Source organism: Macrotis lagotis, chromosome 1, assembly GCF_037893015.1.
Source record: "Macrotis lagotis isolate mMagLag1 chromosome 1, bilby.v1.9.chrom.fasta, whole genome shotgun sequence".
NCBI classification, from domain to species: Eukaryota; Metazoa; Chordata; class Mammalia; order Peramelemorphia; family Peramelidae; genus Macrotis; species Macrotis lagotis.
The window spans coordinates 647927243-647948947 of NC_133658.1; the positions used below are offsets into that span (position 1 = coordinate 647927243).

General features: G+C 36.9%; 1 protein-coding gene across 11 annotated transcripts in view; it reads left to right on the plus strand.

Moving 5' to 3' along the window:
- The window catches only part of JHY (junctional cadherin complex regulator), a 117821-nt gene that overhangs the window by 36180 nt on the left and 59936 nt on the right, over positions 1–21705 (plus strand). Inside the window, exon 4 of one of the 11 annotated variants that reach the window (XR_012474180.1) lies at positions 5493–5595. The exons of the other annotated variants lie outside the window; for them this stretch is intronic. The gene's annotated coding sequence lies outside the window, so the exon portion shown is untranslated. The remainder of the gene's footprint in view (positions 1–5492; positions 5596–21705) is intronic. 11 annotated transcript variants of the gene reach the window in all.

The following is a 21705-nucleotide window of genomic DNA, read 5'->3' on the forward strand; positions in this document are numbered from 1 at the left end:
CTCATTCTCCCCTCCAAAGTCATCATGATGATCCAGCATAACAAGAGAGATTCAAGACAACTGGTGATGCAGTGGATGATCTTGGCATCTTCAATGTCTAACCAAGCTCTAAGTGCTCCACAACACCTGCTTCAGCTGACTTCCTGGCCATTGGAATGAATTCTTCTCCTCTTCCCATTCCACCAGTGGAAGACTTCACATGCTTAGAGTGGACACCCCCCCCCCACTACTCAATCTGGTTTAGTTTGTCAATGGTTTACTGGGGTATGGCTGCTGTGCATGCCACAGGTGAGAATTAAGTGTCTCAGGTGGACATCAAAGGTGAAAAGCAGCCCTGAAGGGGGATTGGCAGCCCTCACACCAAGGTACTAGACTTCCTTGAACACACCCTTTTGATGTGAGGAAGGGGCTAGAAAAGGTGCCCTAAAAATTGTCTACTCATCCCATGCTGGCCTGATTACCTTGAGAGGTGGGGAATCCCACAATGCAGTCAAGACACACAAAAGATCTACAAGTTTCTTCACTTATCATCAGTGCATGGAATATGTGTATATTTATAGATAACACAAGATCCAATAGACCTGAAAGACAAACAGCTCTTGTTGCGAGAGAGCTCAGCAGGTATGATATCCAGATTAGTAGCCCTAAATGAAACAAGGCTGGCAAGTGGTGGCTAGCTTCTTGAAGTTGGAGCTGGATACACATTTTTCTGGAGTGGTCTCAGTGAAAGGGAACACCGTGAAGCTAGGGTAGGTTTTACAATTAAAACTAATCTAGGGGGTGGCTAGGTGGCACAGTGGATAAAGCAGTGGCCCTGGAGTCAGTAGTACCTGGGTTCAAATCCAGTCTCAGACACTTAATAATTACCTAGCTGTGTGGCCTTGGGCAAGCCACTTAACCCCATTTGCCTTGCAAAAACCTAAAAAAAAATAAAGAAAACTAATCTAGTCAACTTTCTTCAGTGCCTACCAAAAGGAGTGAATGACAGGCTCATGACAATGAGATTGCTACTTCCAGGAAAATGCCATGCCACCATTATCAGTGCCTATGCTCCCACCATGACGAACACTAATGAAATTAAAGAAATATTTTATGAAGGACCCTTATCATCAATGTGCCAAAAGAGGACAAACTTATAATTCTGGGCGACTTTAATGCTAGAGTAGGCTCAGATTAGCAGACATGGCAGGGAGTCCTTGGGAGGAATGGAGTTGAAAAGAGCAACTGCAATAGTCATCCTCTACTGAAGACTTGCACTTCTCATGACCTTATCACAAACACTGTCTTCTGTTAACCTAAATGCAATAAAACTTCCTAAAATGCACCCTTGTAGCAAACATTGCTATCTATTAGACTATGTGATCGTAAGGAAGACAGATAGGATGTGCAAGTGACAAAGACAATGTGTGGTGCAGAGTGCTGGACTGATCACAGGATTCTTGGTGCAGTAAGAAGGCAGATGGAATTCAATTTAATGCAGACAGTAACAAACCAAAATGCTTTTATGCTGTTCTGAAGGCTATTTATGTACCAAAGATATATGTTGCATTTCAACTATTCAGTGCTGAGGGATCTACATTGATTAATGATAGTGACATAATCCTAGAGAGATGGGCTGAACACTTCCATAGTGTTCTTACAGACAGACCATCATTGATCAATATAGAAGTCATTGACCATTTGTCAGTCAGTCCCTACCTGAAATTCCAACTGAAGAAGAATTTTGAATGCCATTAAGCTCCTTTCAAATGGCAAAAGCACCTGGTGCTGATTCTATTCCTGCTGAGATCTACAAGGTGGGGAGTTCATTACTCATTCAAAAACTGCCTGAAATTTTCCAGGTTATATGACATGAAGAGGTTATCCAACAAGAATTCAAGAATGCCTCCATCATACATCTCTTTAAAGGTAATTGGAATAGATTGTCTTGTGACAATTACAGGGGTATTTCTCTTTTAGTCATTGCATTGCTAATAAGATTCTTGCCAGAGTCCTTCTCAATAGGCTGATCTTTCACCTGGAAGTTGCTTACCTTCCTGAGAGTCAGTGTGGCTTCAGAAAGGGTAGAGGAACAGTCAGCATGGTATTGGCTGTCAGACAACTCCAGGAAAAATGCCAGGAACAGAACAAGGTTATGTATACAACATTTATAGATCAGACTAAAGCCTTTGATGCCATCATGTGGGAGTGTTTATGGAAAATTATGCCAAAATTTGGTTGCCCAGAGAAGTTCCTCAGTATTGTATGCAAATTTCAAGACAGCATACCTGGTTTCTTGATAGTGGATGATGCTCTTGAGATTTCTCAATCACTAATGGAGTAAAAACAAGGATGTATCCTTGCTCCCATATTTTTTAGCATGATGTTTTCAGCCATATTATCAAACCCCTTCACTGAGGATGAACATGGTCTCAAGGTCAGCTAGTGCAATGGCAAATTCTTTAACTTGAAAAGGCTACAAGCTAAGACCAAAGTGGAGGGAGTGTTGGTACATGATCTTCTGTTTGCAGATGATTATGCACTCAATGCAGCCCCTGAACTGAGACAGACACAACAAAGGATGGATCTATTCTCTGCTGCTTGTGCTAATTTTGTTCTAACAATTAACACCAAGAAAACACAGAAACTCCATCAGCTAGCACCCCACCATCCATATGTGGAACCATTGATTACAGCAAATGGTGAAGTTTTAAGTACTGTGGACATGTTCACTTACCTTGACAGTGTCCTTTATAAGGTACACATTGACAATGAGGTTGACGCTTGAATTGCCAGAGCTAGCTCAGTATTTAGGAGACTCTGAAAGAAACTGTGGAAGAGAAGAGGAATTAGACTGATGACCAAACTGAAGGTCTACAAGCTGTTGTGCTGAACTCTTTACTATATGCCTGTGAAACCTGGACAGTCTACCAGCACCATGTCAGGAAACTGAATCGTTTACATTTAAATTGTCTTAGGAAGCTTCTGAAAATTACCTGGCAGGAGAAGATACCAGACACTGAGGTTCTTTCTTGGGCTACACTGCCTAGCATTCCAACATTACTACAGAGTGCAACTATGATGGGCTGGACATCATGTTAGAATGCCAGACTTGCCCAAAAAAAGCTATGTTATGGAGAACTTACAAAGGGCAAGTACTCACAAGTGGGTCAGAAGAAGTGATACTGAGACACCCTGAAGGTCTCATTGAAGAACTGTAGAATTGCCTGTACAGCATGGGAGACACTAGCACAGGACCACCCAGCATGGCGTGCCCTCATCAGTGAGGGTGATGCACTCTATGAGGAAGACAGAATTGAAGCAGCTCAAAGGAAATATGACATATGTAAATTTAGAGTACCCACCCTAGGTGTTCACATGGACTATTTCTGCCCAACTTGGGCTAGAGCATTCTGAGCTCATATTGGTCTTATCAGCCAGTCAGACACGCTGTAATTTTTCTCAAACATAGTGATGTCATTTTGGTCTTCTTTGATAATAAAGGACAAGAACCAATCAACCAACATTATAAAGGAGAGTCAGTCTCAGAATAATTGGACCAAAAAGGCCTTCTTCAGGATATGGAATTTGAGTTGAGCCTTGAAGAAAACCAGAATGAGGGGGGCGGAGCCAAGATGGTGACAAGAAAGAGAAGGAAGAACGTGACAAACATTGGAGGGGCATCAAGATTGGTTCTCAATGGCAAATATTGTTAGATTATAGAGCATGTGGAAGAGAGTCAAGGTAAGGAAGCTGGAGAAGAGGAAAGAACCAGGTAGTGAAGAGTGTTAAAGGCTACACAGAGGACTTTATATTTGATCCTTTATATTTTATCCTGGCAATAAAAAGGAACCACAAGATTTTTTTTTAAAGAAGGAAAGTTACATGCTTTAGGAAAGTCATTTTGGCAACTGGGTAAGAACTAGACTGGAGTGAAGAGAGATTTGAGGCCAGAACACCTATCAACAGGCCATTTTAGTAGTCCAATTCTGAGGGGAGGAGGACTGTTCCAGGGTGTGACAGTGCCAGAGAAGATAAAGGGATATATACTAGAGATATTATAAAGGTAGAAACAGCAATATTGGCAATAGATTGGCAATGGATATGTTGGGGGAGCCTTAGGGGGGGGGGGAATTGAGAATAACACTAAATTTATGGACCTGAATTTGTGAATGGTAGGATAGTGGTGCCCTCATTGAGAAGAGGAAAGGATTTAAGGGGAAAGATAATGAGTTCTGTTCTGGACATATTATGTTTGAGATGGCTACAGTACATCAGGCTGTGATGTCTAATAGTCTAGTCTGTCCAGGTTTCTAGTCTTTTATGTTCTAGGCAGGGTAGCCACATTCAGAATTAGGAGGTCAATGTGAGGATAATGATGTGTTGTTACCAAAAAAACTTACATATTATTAGTCTACATTAAGGGGAACCTATTATCTAGAATTAGGGAGCTGATAGTCTTCTGTTCTCAAAGGATTTTAGATCTCTAGAAAGAAGTTTAGGAATCTAGTCAACACCTCCCCCCCACATTTAAAGATAACTCAGGCCCAGATATGTTAGTAGCTTGACTAAGGTTGTTATTGTTCAGTCATGTCTAATTCTATGTGACCCCTTGGGATTTTCTTGGCAAAGATACTGATGTAATCTGCCATTTCCTTGTAAAGTGTATCCTCATTTTACAGATGAGAAACTGAGGCAAATAGGTTTAAGTGACTTGCCCAATGCCACTTAACTGGTAAATGATTGAGGTTAGGTTTGAACACAGATCTTCATGACTCCAGACAAGTAAGCAATCCTCTGTGCTATCTAGGTGTCATGATTAAAATTACTCAGGTAAAATTTGACAGAATTTGAACTCATTTCTCCAGACTTCAGAGCCAGCATTCTTTTTGCTACAACACACTCTCTGGTACTGATCAAATCAGTGCCAATACCTGAAATATTGTAATTACTTCTGAGCATCTCACTTAGGAAGGCTGTTAATAAGCTGTTAATAAGAATAGTGGATTAATATCAGTCAAAGGAAAATGAATGGAAGAGAAATAGAAAGGAGAGGAAGGGGGGATGGCATAGTTGTTTTCAAGAATTTGTAAGATTGTTGAGGAAAAAATTATCAGATTTTCTTTTCTTGGGTTCAAAGGGAAGAATTAGAAGCAATGGGGGTTGAACTGCAAATAGGAAACTAGATTTGTTATGAAGAAAATCTTTTAGATTTATTGGAATTATCCAAGAACAAAATTGGCAGCCTCAAGAGATAATGGTTTTCTCCTTCACTAAGATTCTTCAGCATCAAGATAGACAATCACTTATCTGGTATTTTAGGATGGGGGGGGGGAGTCTTTTATAGGTGTAAGTTGTACCAGAGAGCTCATGAGATATCCCTCAAGAGTATGAACTATATTTTATTATTTTCTTTGTATTACCAATACAGTGGTACACAGTGTCTTGCACAAATTAGGCAGTTAATAAGTGCTTATTGAATTAAATCTGAGATTCTTTGAAATTCCATTTAGAGAATGGCATGATCAGAGGAAGGAGAAAAACAGACAGTTTGGGAGATAAGAATTTCTGTCTAAAATGTAAGCTGGATGAGAAAATAATGAGAAGACTATAAAGGTAGGTTGTAGCCAGATTGTGAAGGGCCTTTAAATGCCACAAGAGGAGTTTGGACATTATTAGTAAATAATTGGGAGCTATTGATGTTTCTTTTAAAATTCTCTCCTTGGAAATTAATTTGACTAGAATAACATTGACTTGATGCCATATTCTAATTAGACTGATTTTATGTTTTTGTGCCAAAGTAATAGTGGAGAGTGTTTACATATTATTTGTTTTTTTCACATCTACTAAGTTAGATTATGAACTCCTCAAGCACAGGAAATTCTTTATGATGGTTATTATTATTATGTATCTGTATCTGAGAGCACCTGCCATAAAGTCAATAAACATTCACTTAGTATGCCACCCACTATGTTAAGATATATAGAAAGATAAAAGATAAACCCCTGTTCTCAAGGAACTCATAATTTAATGAACAACTATGTACAAAAAATGCTTTGTACAGGTTAAATTGAAATCAACACAGGGAAAAAACTGGAACTAAGAGAAATTTCCTGTAGAAAGTGAGATTTTAGCTTAAATTTGAAGAAAGCAAGGTGGGGTCAATAGCCAGAGCAGAAGAGAGAGAGAATTCTATGCAATGGAGGGACAGTCAGAAAATGCCCAGAGTCAGGAAATGGACTGTCTTTTTAGAGGGAAAGTCAAGAAGCCATTGTCACTGGATCACAGTGAGGGTCAGAGTGAAAAGAAATAAAATGTAAGACTGAAAATTTGGGTGTGGAGGGACAGACTATAAAATACTTTGAATATCAAATAAGATTTTATATTTGATCCTGAAGGTGATAGGCAGTCACTGCAGTATACTGGAGTAGATAGAGGTGGTATGATTAGACACTGGGTTTTTAAAAAGATCATTTTGACAGCTGAGTGGAAGATGGCCTACAGTGGGGAAGGACTTGGAGCTTGAGAGAGCTATCATCAGGCTATCTAAATAGTTCAGATATGAGGTGAGGAGAGTGTGTATCATGGTGGTTTGTAGGGTTAGAAGAGAAGGGGTCATACTCAAGAGATGTTACAAAGAAAAAATTGACAGGTTTTGGCAACAGATTGGGTGTGGGAAGTGAAAGTAAAAATCTGGGAATGACATCGAGGTTATGAGCCTGGGATATTGGGAGGATAGAGGTGTACTCTATAGTAATCAGAAAATTTGGAACGTGAGGAAGGGTTTGAGAGGGAAATTTTTTTTCATGTTGAGTTTACAATCTCTTCAGGATATCCCAGTTTTAGATTTAAGATCTAGAGGTCAGCAGAGAGGTTAGGACTGGATAAGTAGATTTGAAATAAGAATTGCTCTTGATACAACACATAGTAAATGCTAAGTTGGTCTTTATTAAATTAGTATTTATCATTTCTCCAAATGGAGGGAAGGAAGGAGGGAAAGGAATAAACATTTATATAATGCCTACATGTGCCAGATACTGTGCTAAGCACTTTACAAATATTTTTTCATTTGATCATCACAATAGCCTTACCAGGTAGCTACTAGTATGATCCTCATTTTCCAGTTGAGGAAACTGAGACAGAGAGAGGTTAAGTGACTTGCCCAAGGTCACATAGCTAGTAAGCCTCTCTATTCACTGACATCACCTAGCTGGCCTCTAAATTTCTATTAGTTGGTAGTGTGTAATTAAAATGTAATTTGTTTCAGAAAGAGATCTAAAATAATGATTTCAATAAGAATTCTAAAGTTATTTTCTAAAATATTGTCAGACTTTCTAAGATTATGTTTAATTACCACTTATTTTTCATTGACTCTTATAGGATAAGAGTATCATAATTAGATGTGGAAGAGATGTCAAAGGCTATCTAGTTCAACTTCCACATTTTATAGTAGAGAAAAATGAGGTCCTGGGAATTTGGAGTACTACTCAAATTAGTTTTGTATCAGAAATGGAATTGGCACCCAGGTCTGCTTATTAGAATGTGGCTTTATCTAGTTCATTTGGAGCTAGGCTTACGCATGACTACTCATTCAACATTTTGTCCTATATCTTGATCAACCATCTTCCTATGAAGTTCATTTGATCTAGTGCTTGAGAACTATGGCCTTCAATTACATGTTTTCTGTTTTGAAAATCAATTGCTGTAATACAGCTAAAGGAAAGACACTTTATTATGGAATCATGGTACAATGGGAAAAACCAATGAATATGGAGTCAACAAAGTCCTGAATTCAAATCCTACCTGTGTCATATAACTAGCTTTAGAATCATAAATTAGTCTCTTAACCTCTCTCTCATTCATAAAAATCAATATAATTATAAAAATACACAATTATAACTGCATTTGTAAAACATTTTACATACATTATCTCAGTCCTTCTTGACCAGTCTGCTGCATTTTACCCTCTCACCCACTCCTTCCTCCTAAATATGCTCTTCCTTGGGTTTTTATGACTGTATTCTCTCCTGATTCTCCTCTTACTTGTCTGATATATAATCCATATTTATGCCCATTAACTGTGGGTATCCTCTCAGGCTCTGTCATGGACCCTCTTCTCTTTTCTCTCAACATTCTCTCAGTGATCTTATCAGCTCTCATAGGTTCAATGATCATCTCTAGATAGATGATTCCCAAATCTATTTATCTAGTCCTACTTTGTCTTCTAAGCTCTGGTACTGTACTACTAAGCTGTTTTTTGGACATTCAATGTTAAATGTCCCAGAGGACATTTAATTCAACACATCTGAAATAGAACCCATTATCTTTCTTCCTTCCTTGTATACTTCCTTCCTTCCTTCCTTTTTTTTTGAAGGCAGTTAGGGTTAAGTTAGGGTCACACAGCTAGTAACTATCTGAGTCAGATTTGAACTCTTGTCCTCCTGACTCCAGGACCAGTGCAAGCCCACTATTCTTTCCTCCAAATTCATTCCTCTTCCAATCTTCCCTATTATTAAGAAAAATCATCTTTTTGGTTACCAATAAAGTAGATTTCATTCTCAATATCTTCCTGTTACCCCCATTACCAATCTTTTTTTGTGTATGTCCTCTTCTTTCTGATCACAAGATACCATATTAGTTCACGCCTTCATCACCTCTTGTCTAGACTAAAAACTAGCTTTCTAATTATACTCCCTGCCTCAAATCTCATCCTGCTCCATTGTGTCCTTGTCACAGCTTCCAAAATAAGTTTTCTAAAGCACAGATGAGATTATTCCCCCTTTGCTTCTCAGCAAGCTCTACTGGGTCTTGTCTTTATGATAAAATAAAAAATAAATTATAAATTCCTCTCTTTGATACCTAAGAGGTAAAGAGCTTAAGTGACTTATTTGTGACCTTAGAGCAAGTAAACAACAGAAGCAGTCTTTGAACCCAATTCTTCCAGGCCCAGCACTCTGGCCACAAGATTGCTTTTGACAATGATACTACAGGTATTAGAATACTTCTCAGACTGACCTTACAGGATTGTAGTTAGGCATAAAGGAATTTAATATGCGAAACTCTTTATAAAATTTGAAAACTATGTCGACTCTTACTGCTGTTTTTATTGTAGTTATTGCTGCTATTATTAAATAGACTTTCTATAGCCTTGGTATAAATATTCACTGTTATTGCTGTTGTTTGTTATTATGGTATAGTATTTCTACCATTGTGGCATAAACATTAATATACAGCATTACTTAGTAGAAACTTTTCAAATGAGAGGCAGCATAATATAGATAGCCTAAATGTTAGAAACACCTGGGTTCAAATTCTGTCTCTGACACAAACAGGTTATAGGTTCAAGGCTAGTCAATTAACCACTTGGTTCCCCAAGCAATTTTTTAAGTTTCAGAGAAAGTTCTCCTCTGCCTTAATTGAGGAAGTTCCTTATCAAGAACTTTTTACACTGATGACATTACAGGCCTGGTTAAAAACAAAAATGAAAAAAACTTCAAATAAGTCTAAAAAAGATATAAAAATTTTATTACAGTGTAACACTGCCCAGGTAATATTCACTGGGCTTCATCCTTCCAAAATTGTTATTTATGTTAATATGGAAGCAAGAAAAAGGCTAAGATCAAAACCACTATAGAGAATTTAATATTCCCTTTCATACTTTCTACCATATTTCATTGTTGTATTATTTCTTCAGTCTCATTAAAATGTCTTTAAAACTTAACCTTGTTAACACTTTGAAACATAAGATACACACACACACATATAAAATTTTTATGAAGTAAAGAATTTATGTAAAAGCTACCACACTAGAGGGCACCTATGCATCACAATCAGGAGAATGGTTTTCTAGTGCACATTTCAAGCACTTACTTTGGATCATGATTTATTCAATAACCAAAATTTTTTATGTCTGAATTTTTATGTCATCAGTCAGTGATCTATCATAGAAGGAAATGAAATCTTGAAAGTGAACTTTTTTGTTTTCAAATAGCACTTTGATGACTGATGAAGTTAGAAAATAACTTTTTATAATAATATTCTAACAATTTATATGTATTTTTTTTTTTACTAAGAAGTTGGAAGAAGAGGACATAATAGAAGTTATTGTTTTCAATCCTTTATTTCTCTGAAATAAGTGGCAAACATTTTTATAAAGGGGAAGGGAGGGAAAGGGAAGGGAGGGGAGGGGAGGAGGAGAAGGAGGAGGAGGAAAACCTAGACAGAATCTTGAGGGACATCCATGATTAGTGAACATGACCTGAATGAAGATCCATCAAAGGATAGTGGAAAAGAAATGGTCAGATAGGTAGGAGAACCGAGAGAATTTTCCTGCACAAATATAAAACATTTATTAATTGCTTACTATTATATATTAAGCAGTAGGGATCTATATCATAAAAAAGACAATCTCTACCTTCAAAGAGTTTAAATTCTAATGATAGAAACAAAGTATAAAGGAAAGTTGTGGCCAGGGAGGGAGATTTGGTTCTAAATATAAATGGAATGGTGAGTGGCTGGAGAGTCAGGAATGAACTAGAGAATAGAGAAATTAAATGATTTGCCCAAACTAGTGCTACAGACTCAAAAGCAGATCTCAGAAATTCTAATCTTAACCTTTTGTCTTTGTACTTTTAATAACTTTAATAGCTTATCTAAGGATCATGCCAAGGGGAAGCTTAGGTGGCACAGTGGATAGAGCACTGACCCTGGAGTCAGGAGGACCTGAGTTCAAAAAGCCTCAGACACTTAATGATTACCTAGCTGTGCAACCCTGGGTAAGTCACCTAACTCCATTGCCTTGCCAAACCCCCCCCAAAAAATGCCAGTTTTTTTGTCAAAGCAGGAACAGAGCAAAGTTGTACAATAGAATCTTAGCATTGGTACATATTTTTCTTTGAGCTGTGTGGAAGGAATAGAATAAGTCCAAATAATAATAGGCTCTCCTGCCTTTAGACTATATTACATAGCCCTCAAAAGGATAAGTGACATTGGATGGAGGAAGGTCAGGGTGAATGAGGTGCAACAAAAAGGCATTTGTGGACAGTGATTCAGCCTGCATGTGCTTATGTCAAAGGATTCTTAGTATACTTCCTGTAATACTAACAATAGATTTTTCTCATTTGATATGTTAGCTGCCAGCAGTCCTCATTTCTTGACCATTATTATGTATGATAAAACTGTTGAAGATATGTTTGTATTATCCTCCCCCAAAATTGTAGGTCTGTATAATACAGTCTTGTGTTTGTTGTTGTCAGTTTTCATTTAAATTGCATTTGTCTTCAAATATTGATTAAATGTGTGCTAATTGGAACTAGTCAACCACTTTGGATTAATTTTTGCTGCTGTTACTGCTTTGTAAACTTATATTATCATTATGAAAAAATCATTAATAGAGATTTGATATCCATGAAGCATGTATTAAGACATATATCTGTTGAACTTTATATATGAATTTATAATCATTTTCCAGTTTTGTCTTTATATAAACTGACCCTGTTGTCCAGAGGATGCTCTTGCTTCACCTTTGGCTCCGAATCTTAACTTCCTTCCACTTAGGTATCACTTTCTATAGGAAGTCTTTCTAGATTCCTCCAGTTGTTAGTGCTCTTCTCTTCTAAATTACTTCATATTTTTTACATTTACTTCTTCCAGGAGAATGTAAACATTTGTATTAGAGGGACAATTTTTCATTTACAGTTGATACCTAATGAGATGTTTGTTGAACTTGAATCTCCTACTAGGCAGGGTTCCATAATTGTTAGTGTCTTATAAATGCAAATTGTATACTATTCTCATATTTTCATGCTTTTGAATGTTATACATTTCAGATTGCTAAAATAGCTTTGGAATTCCCATAAAGAGCTGTACATAATTCAAACCTTGGTCATCATTTTGAATTATATTTTTTTAATAATAATTATAATTTGTTCAGTTTCTTTGTCTGACTCTTTGTTACCCCATTTGAAGTTTTCTTGGGAAGTTTTCTTGAAGTTTTTCTTGGCCTCCCAAATACAACATTACTGGTAAAGTGGTTTGCCATTTGCTTCTCCAATTCATTTTACAGATGAGTAAACTGATGTAAACAAGATTAAGTGACTTGCCCACACAGCTAGTAAGTATCTGAGACTAAATTTGAACTCACAAAGAGGAGTCTTCCTAATTTGAAACCCAGTGCTTTATCCATTTTATCTACCTCCCATATGCTGAGGAGGGGAAGGGGCAAGGGAAGGGGGAGGAAACAGGGAAAGGAGGGGAGGAGGAGGAGGATGATAACTAATATACAAATTACTGGCACTGTACAAGGTGCTTTATAATTTGTGCCTCATTTCTTCCTTAAACCAGCCCTGAGAAGGAGGTGCTAATGTTATCCCCATTTCACAAACAGCATTTAAGTGATTTGCCCTGTGTCACACAGCTAATAAGTGTTTGAGGTTGGATTTAAACTCAGGTCTTTCAGCACTCTGATCACTTATCATCTAGCTGGTTAGCAGTATAAGATCCTTCTTATGTTTACCCTCAGGTCTAATGATATTTTTAGCTATACCCAAGTTATTTTGTTGATTGTACTCAAGCTATGTAACAGACAGCTTTTTCTATGTGTACTATATCAATATATACTAGATACTCAGAAAATTTTGTTTAACTCATTGACTCCACTCTGCTGCCCATCATGACAATGAAATTTATTTGGTACAAATTCACATCAATTCTCATTTTTTCACTGCTGGCCATGCCTTTTCTTAGTCTTCTAATCTCTTGACCTTGCTATAGCTTTTGACGCTGTTGACCAATAGTGTCTGTTTTGCTTCAGGATAATCTTTTTACCTTGAACTCTTGAGACATTGGTGCCTCACTGACTTAGCTCCTCTACCTGTTTGAGTATTCCTCTTCAGTCTCATTAGAACAGCATTTATGCAGTTCCCTATGATACCCAGATATGCCTGAGAACTTAATACTGGCCTTTTTTCTCTTTCTCTGCATTAATGTGTGATAACTCATTAGTCTTCCTAGTTTTAATTAACATCTCTATTGTAGATCACTCTTCAGACCAGCTTCCTCTAGGCCTTCAACTCCAACTGCAAAATGGAAATCTCTATCTTCATGTCTCACAGGCCTCCCAAATTTAACATTATAATTTCTTCCATTGAACTCTTCTCTCCCACTAACTTTCCTATTTCTGTCAAGTTTAGTTAATACTGTTCTTCTAGTCATCTCTGTTCATAGCCTAAGAATAAATCTCAACTCTGAATTCTCACTCATCTTACCCATATGCTATTAATTGCCAGCTCATTTATTCTACTTCCACATAATCTCTCCTGTCAACCTCTTTTCATTCATATATCTACGTTAGTTCACAGACTTACCACTTCTCATTTAAACTATTACATTAGTTTCTTAATTGGTCTTCCTGTATTCAGCCTTTAATATCTCCTATCTCCCACACAGCTGCCAATTTAATACTCCTATAGTACCGATCTAATTGTCATTTTCTTGCTTTAGAAGCTTCAGGAGATCCTTATTGCCTTGTATAAAATTGCCTATTACACAAAATACAAACTTATCATTTGACATTTTAAACTTTCTATTATGACTCTTGTCTATTTTTTCAGGATGATTATACTACACTTAACTGTTCCTGATAAACTCATACACAAGCCAAACTGACATTGTTACCCATATATCATATTTAGTGTCTGTCTTAAGAGAGCTAATTAATCATGCCTAGAATTCTATTTTCTCACTTATATTTTTTGGAACTCCTACCTTTATTCAAAGCTCAGTTTAAGTACTACCTTCTTTAAGATACCCTTCCTAATTTATCTAGTTTTTATTCTCCCCCTCCTACCACCAAATTGTCTTGCTTTTATCTTAGATTTTCGTCACTCAATTACCCTTGTAGAATATATGCTTCTTGAAGTCAGGGACTTTTGTATCTCCATCACTTAGCACAGTGCCTGGCACACTGGAAATCTCTAAATGATTTTTGGATTGACCTCTTTAAGAAATGCAGAAATCAAGATTCAGTTGCTAAACCACTATTCGACTTAAAGGTGGGATCTGCAGGTCTACTTTGAGCCCAATGTGAGCATAGAGGCTCAGTGATTTTATGTCAGTCAATAAGCATTTATTAAGCACTTGCTATATTCCAGGCCAGGGCAGCAGCAAAGTGGCACCATAGTGCATAGACTCTGGGCCTGGAATAAGGAGGACTCATCAGGTCCCGAGTTCCAATGTAGTCTCAGACACTTGATAATTGTGTGACCCTGGGCAAGTCACTTAATCCTGTTTGCTTCAGTTTCATAATCTGTAAAATGAGCTAGAGAAGGAAATGGCAAACCATTTAAGTATCTTTGCCAAGGTCATGTTACAGTCATAGGTCAGGTTCAGTCATAACTGAAAACAACTGAACAACAAAAACAAAACGTGCTAAGAGAAAGGCAAAAGACAGTCCATGCCCTCTAAGAACTTATAGTCTAATGAGGAAGACAACATGAAAACAGCTTTATACAAACCATATACGAAATAAATAAGAAGTAATCAATGAAAAGAAGGCACTAGAATTTAGAAGGATTGGTAAAGGCTTCTTGCAGACAGTGGTATTTTAGCTGGGACTTTGTCAGAAGCCAGTAAGCAGAGCTGAGGGAGAACTTTCCAGCCATGGGGGACAACCATTGCAAATGTCCAAAGAAGCAATAGAGGCAGTTACAAAAGGTAAAAAAAATAACTTTGAGTATGTGAAATTGAAAAGTTCCTGTACAGACAACATTAATGCATCTCAGATAAGAAGGGAAGAAGTTGTATGGGAAAAATAATCTTTGCATCAAATTTCTTTTATAAAAGTTTGGTATCTAAGATATAATAAATAGGGGCGGCTAGGTGGCGTAGTGGATAAAGCACCAGCCTGGGAGTCAGGAGTGCTTGGGTTCAAATCTGGTCTCAGACACTTAATAATTACCTAGCTGTGTGGCCTTGGGCAAGCCATTTAACCCCATTTGACTTGCAAAAACCTAAAAAAAAGATATAATAGTTAATAAATATAAATGACTAATAGCCATTCCCTGATATGAACAAAATAGGTCTGAAAGAATTGCAAAGTATACACAAGCACATGAAAATGCTCCAAATCACTAATAATAAGAGAAATAAAAATTAGTCTTTACTTCAGATCCTGCAAATTGACAAAAATTAGGAAAAAAATGTCAAGTCATTGTTTCAGGGGTTGTGGAAAGATAGCACACTAGTAGATTGGAGCTATGAAGTGATACAACCATTTTAGAAAGCAGTTTAAAATTATGCAAAGTAACTAAAATATCCATACCCTTTGAACCACAGACTCTATTACTGGGCAAGTAAAATTATGTATAACATGAAAGTTGCCATTTGCTCCAGTAGTACTCTTTTCAAGTACTTATAGCAGTATTCTTTTCAAGATGACACAGTGGAGAGAATACCAGGCCTGGGGTCAGGAAGACCTGAGTTCAAATAAAATCTAAGAAACCCACTAGCCATGTGACCTTGAACAAGTCACTTAAACCTTGTTTGCTTCAGTTACTACTTCTTTGCTTCAGTTACTTCTTCTGTCAAATGAACTGGAGAAGGAAATGACAAACCATTCTGGTGTCTGCCAAGGAAACCAAAAATGGAGTCACAAAGAATAGGACACAATTGAAAGACAACTAAACAATAATTTTATGCAATAGCTAATTGTAAATTGTAAATAAAGTAGATGCTCATTGACTGGGAAACAATTTGTGATTTATAGAATATTTCTGTGCTGTAAGAAATTATGTATGTGATCGATACAGAATAACAGGGAAATATCTAAATGAACTGATGCACAATGAAGTAAGCAGATTCATGAAAACAATATATACAGTAACTACATCAATGTAAATGGAAAGAATAATGACACATCAAAAAGCCATGTTGACACAAAATTAAAAGTAGGACTTGACAAATTTAAAAAAAAGCCATTCCCCAATTGACAAATGGTCAAAGGATATACAAAGGCAATTTACAGATGAGATCAAAGCAATCATATGAAAATTGCTCTAATCATATGAAAAATTGCTCTAAATCATTACTTTATTAGAGAAATGCAAATTAAAGCTTCTCTGAGGTACCACCTCACACCTCTCAGACTGGCTGAAAGGATAATGATGATTGTTGGAAGGGTTGTGGGAATTCTGGGACACTATTACACTGTTGGTGGAGCTGTGAACTCATCCAATCTTTCTGGAGAGAAATTTGGAACTACGCCCAAAGGGCAACAAAGATGTGCATAACCTTTGATGCAGCAATACCACTACTGGGTCTATACCCTGAAGAGATGATGAAAAAGGGCAAAAACAACACGTGTACAAAAGTATTCATAGCAGCCCTATTTGTGGTGGCAAAGAATTGGAAATTGGGTAAATGTCCTTCAATTGGGGAATGGCTTAGCAAACTCTGGTATATGTATGTGATGGAACACTTATTCTATTAGAAACCAGGATGGATGGGAATTCAGGGAAGCCTGGAGGGATTTGCATGAACTGATGCTGAGTGAGATGAACTGAACCAAAAAAACATTGTACACCCTAATAGCAACATGGGGGCGATGATCAACCTTGATGGACTTGCTCATTCCATCAGTGCAACAATCAGGGACAATTTTGGGCTATCTGTGATGGAGAATACCATCTGTATCCAGAGAAAGAACTGTGGAGTTTGAACAAAGACCAAGGACTATTACCTTTAATTTAGAAAAAAATAACTGATATCTTACTGTCTGATCTTGCTATCTCCTATACTTTATGTTTCTTCCTTAAGGATATGATTTCTCTCTCACCACATTCAATTTGGGTCCATTTATACCCTGGAAACAATGTAAAGACTGGCAAATTGCCTTCTGCGGGGGGTGAGGGGAGGGAGTAAGATTAGGGAAAAGTTGTAAAACTCAAAATAAATAAAATCTTTTTTAAAAAAGTAGGACTTGAATGAAGAGATAGGAGAAGGCACTCCAAACACCCCCTGCCCCCACCTAACTCTTTGTAGAAGTGGGATATCTACTGCTGTTTCATATTGCCAAGGTTTTTGGTTTTTGTCAATGTATCGATCTAGTGTCCTGACTTTTTGCCCCCTTTCTTAAAAAATACTATTTGTCAAATAGGATGGCTCTTGGGATAGAGATACATAGAATACTATATAGTGATGTAAGAAACAGAAAACATTAATAAATTATTTTTTAAAAATGCCCAGAGTTGAGAGAGAGGCTGTTTTGTTCAAGAAACAGTAAGGACACCAGTGTCATCATATTGAAAAGTACATGGGAGATGTAAGGTTGTAAGATGACTATAAAAGCAGATACTATGATGATGGGGAGGGCAAGTTAAATTTTGAAGGGATTTTGAACATCAAACAGAATTTTCTATTTGATCCTGGAGATGATAGGGAGCCACTGCAATTTGAGTATGGTGTGATGTGGTTGGACCTTCACTTTAAGAAAACCATTTTGGTTGTTAAGTGGAAAATGGACTGAAATGGAGAAAGACTTTTGGTAGGCAGACCCAACCAACAGGCTAAGTAGTTCAAGTATAAGATTAAAGCCTGTACCAGTTACATCAGAGGAGTGATGGGGGTATATTTAAGATACTACAAGGGTGAAATCAATAGACCTTGGAAACAAATTGGATTATGGGAAATAAGAGATAGTGAGTAGTCAAGGTGACACTTAGGTTGTAAACCTGGGAGATTGGAAAGATGCTATTGCCCTTGACAGTAATGGGCACATTTAAAAGGTGGGAGGTTTTGGGGTGGCTAAGTGGTACAGTGGATAGAACACTGGCCCTGGGGTCGGGAGGACCTGAGTTCAAATCCATCCTCAGACACTTAATAATTACCTTAACCCCATTGCCTTGCAAAAACTGAAAAAAATGTCTCTTTGAGATGTCTGATAGACAATTGAAGATTCAAGACTGTCTTTAGAGAAGATAGATCTAGATAGATTTGAGAATTGTCAACAGAGTAGTGGTAATTGAAACTATGAAAACTAATGAGATCACCGAATGAAATAGTAGAGAGGAAGAAGAGAGCATGGTCCAAGACAGATCACAATTAGCAGGTATACCTCGGATAAAGATCCAGGAAAGGAGACTAGGAAGGAGCAGTTTAGATAAGAGAGCAACGAGAGAGAAGTGATCCAAAAAAACTAAAGGGGACAGAGCATCAAGGAGAAAGCACTGCTCAGAACATGTTATTTCCCTACTCAACAAAGTCCAGTGATTAAAAATAGAAAATGTATTACTTTAAAACTCTTCATGATTCCCCCCCCACACACACACACACATATATCCCTTTCCAATGCTTTTAGACCTCAATCAGCCTCATGCACTCCATGATCCAGTGGCATTCGCCTTATGTTCCTCTAAAAAAAAAAATTCCTATCCTGGGCATTTTTACCAGCTATTCTTCAGGTCTAGAATTCTCTCCCTTCTCATGTGTATCTCTTGGTTTCCATGGCTTCTTCCAAGCTCCATATAAAAGACCAAGTTCTGCAAAGGAAACCTTTTTCAATTTCCTTTAATGTTCATGCTTTCTCTTTTTTAATTATTTCTAATTGGCCCTGTATACAGTTTGTGTGCATAGAATTGTTTGCATGTTGTCTTCTCCATTAGACTTCAAGCTCCTTGTGAACCCTCTATTTCTAACTTTTCTTTGTGTCCCTAGCGCTGAGCAAAGAGCCTGGATAATATTTGGTGCTGAATAAGTGTTTTTTGATTGACTGATTGAAAAATCTAGATAAATCTACCACATTTCCCTGGCCAGGCTAAAAAAAGAAATGAGGTTTGGGTATCAGTGATGTGTGTTATGGATGAAGCCTTACTGTTTCTTAGTAATCACTGCTTATCTTTCTAAAATGCTCACAAACCATTCCTTTAATAATATATTTTATCCAGGAATCAAAATCAAACCACTGTATAACTAAAATTTTCAGACCATATCTATTCTGGATACCCATTTTCTTTGACACTATAACAACTGTAACTTGCCCCACAGTTCAAAATATTATGCACCCAAGTACAGTTCAAGGAAATATTGATTTATTAATTTCTTCTCATAAAAATGAACCAAACCCTGACATTAATTACTTTTTGGTAAACTGAAACTGAAAATGCAGCCTACCTTTTGTAGATTATCTTCTTTAGCAGAAGAAATATCGTTATTTGTGGTTGTTGTTCAGTTGTTTTAATCATGTCCTATTTTTTGTGATCTCAATTGGGATTTTCTTGACAAAGATACTGGCCAGCTCATTTTATAGATGAGAAATTGAGGCAAATAGAATTAAGTGACTTACATAGCTTAGTAAGTGTTTGAGGCAGGATTTGAACTTGAGAAGATGAATTTTCCTGATTCCAAGAACAGTGTTTTATCTACTATGTTACCTAGCTGCCCATTATATTTAGTATAGTTTATTGCAATCCTTTATGCTGTCCAGTAGGTCTTTGATGTATACTACTTGTAGCCTCTTAAATTTGCATCCTAAAAGATCAGCAGGATGATGTTTTGCTTGTTATTTTTTTTATAGGAAGCTTATTGGGCTTTACTTCCCCCTTTCTTTCTCCTCTTCTCCTCCTCCCCCTTCCCACTCCCCCATCAAAATCATAGTAGATCATTGTCAAGATAATTGCTGTGAGCACTCTAGGCACCCTCTTTCTAAAATAAAATAAATGGGCTATGAATAAGAGTCTGAGAACCTCTATAACAATATTAACTTTAATTAAAGGCATTTTAAAATGTCTTCAGAATTTTTTTTTGCTACTTCCAAGTTTCTGACTGTGTAACCTGATAGTTAGGGTTACCATATCAGTCAATTAGCAAGCTTTATAAGCACCTACTCTGTGCCAGAGGTACCATGCTAGGAGCTAGACTCAAAAAGTAAAGGGAAATTTTCCCTGCCCTTGAGTAACTTACTATCTGGCTGACTCCATATAAGTGATGAGTTAGAATTTTTGTTCCATTATGTACATAGCAATGTGCTAACCCTTATATCTGTTCCATTAGTTCATAATCTGTTTTTTTTATTATAGCTGCTGGGATTTAGTGTACATTCCTTTGATCCAAATGAAGAAGCAGAATTCTTACTAGAAAATGTGAGACAAAAATTCTAAAATGCTAAAAACATTCTCAAGGATCTCACATTGAGAAGGAATGTTTCAGATAATATGACAGGAAACTTTATTTTCAGCCAAAAAATGTATGTTTAATAACAATGCTGAATTCTTTAACTCAAGTGAGTTGAAGAATCCTATCTTGCTGTATATCACAGACCATAATAATAGGTGCTTAATTAAATTGCAGCACAACCAAATCAATTTATGTTTTGCTATGGGAGATTTTAATAGTTCAATTTCTTACCCAAGAATAAATAGTACATGATTTGGTTGGAATTGTTATCAGAAGACCTGGCTGGTTTCATATCTTGAGTTTGCCACTTACTGTCTATGTAGCTCTTGGGCAAGTCATATAGCTTAGCTTACCTGTGAAAAAAGGAAATTGGACTCAATGATCTCCAAGACCTTTTAAATCCCATTGTGTAACATAACTGTGGTAAATGATCAGTTAGAGTGACTGATAATAAAGAGGGCATTTACCATATTAAAATTATTTCTATTGATTACATAAAGATACAACCACAAGTAATTTTAATATGAATAAAACATTCAAAGACACATATACACATAAGGATCATAGAAACAGAGACCTCTAATCACTAACTTATTAATCATTAAATTAAGAAGGGAAGAACTAGAGATTTATGGTATGCTAGGAAGGCCAGTATTTCATTATAAATCTTTTTGTTTCAAGTTGCCTGTTTAATAGTTGACAATCCTGTGAATGTGCAAACAAAGAAAACAGTAAGTTAATATGGGTTTACCATAACCTAAATTTAAGAAGTGGTTTTTTTAAAAGAGAAAAACCTTCAGCAATTACAGAAATTAAAAGCAGTATGTTGTGTACTTTAGTATTTTTCTGTACAAACCCACTAATTCATATAGCATCGGATAAAGAGCATCAACTTTTTTGTGGTACACTCAGATTCTCTAAGAACCTGATGAATTTCTTTGAGAGAGAAGTAGCAGCCCAATCGAGCTCAGCTGTACTCAATCTGAGTTGCTTTCCTACCTACAAACCCTCACTTCAAAGCGAGGAACATAATGTACAATTTTTTAATGGCTCTAGACCCAGGCACTCAGACTCTCTGTGCTCTAAGCCTTACCTCAGTGTAAACACCTAATCAAGATTGCCTGCGCTTCAACAATAGCAGCCAAATGCAATTCGAGAACCACAAGCCTTTGAAGTCCTCACTGCAAAGGCCGGTTTTCTAGTCTGGGATAATGACATGCCATGATTGCTGTCTTTGTTGTATCTTTTCAGTAGAGAAGCAATTATAGGCCCCAATTTAACAGAATAGACATTACACAGCTTATGATGCTCAAAATGCAATTTCATTTGATCATTTTCTCAATTTGATTGGTATTAATAGAATAGTTCACAAAAAAATAGCTGGCAGAGGTTGTGTCCCATTCCACTTTCAAAGAGATAATGTAGAAGTATGCTTTACTTGCCCAGAAACTATCAGTACAATGATTCAGTCAGTGAGTTCCACCAAAACAGCCTGTGAATGAAAAGGTTATATGTTCCATTTTCTCTAGGAAATGAAACTCATATTAGTGCTCTTTAATT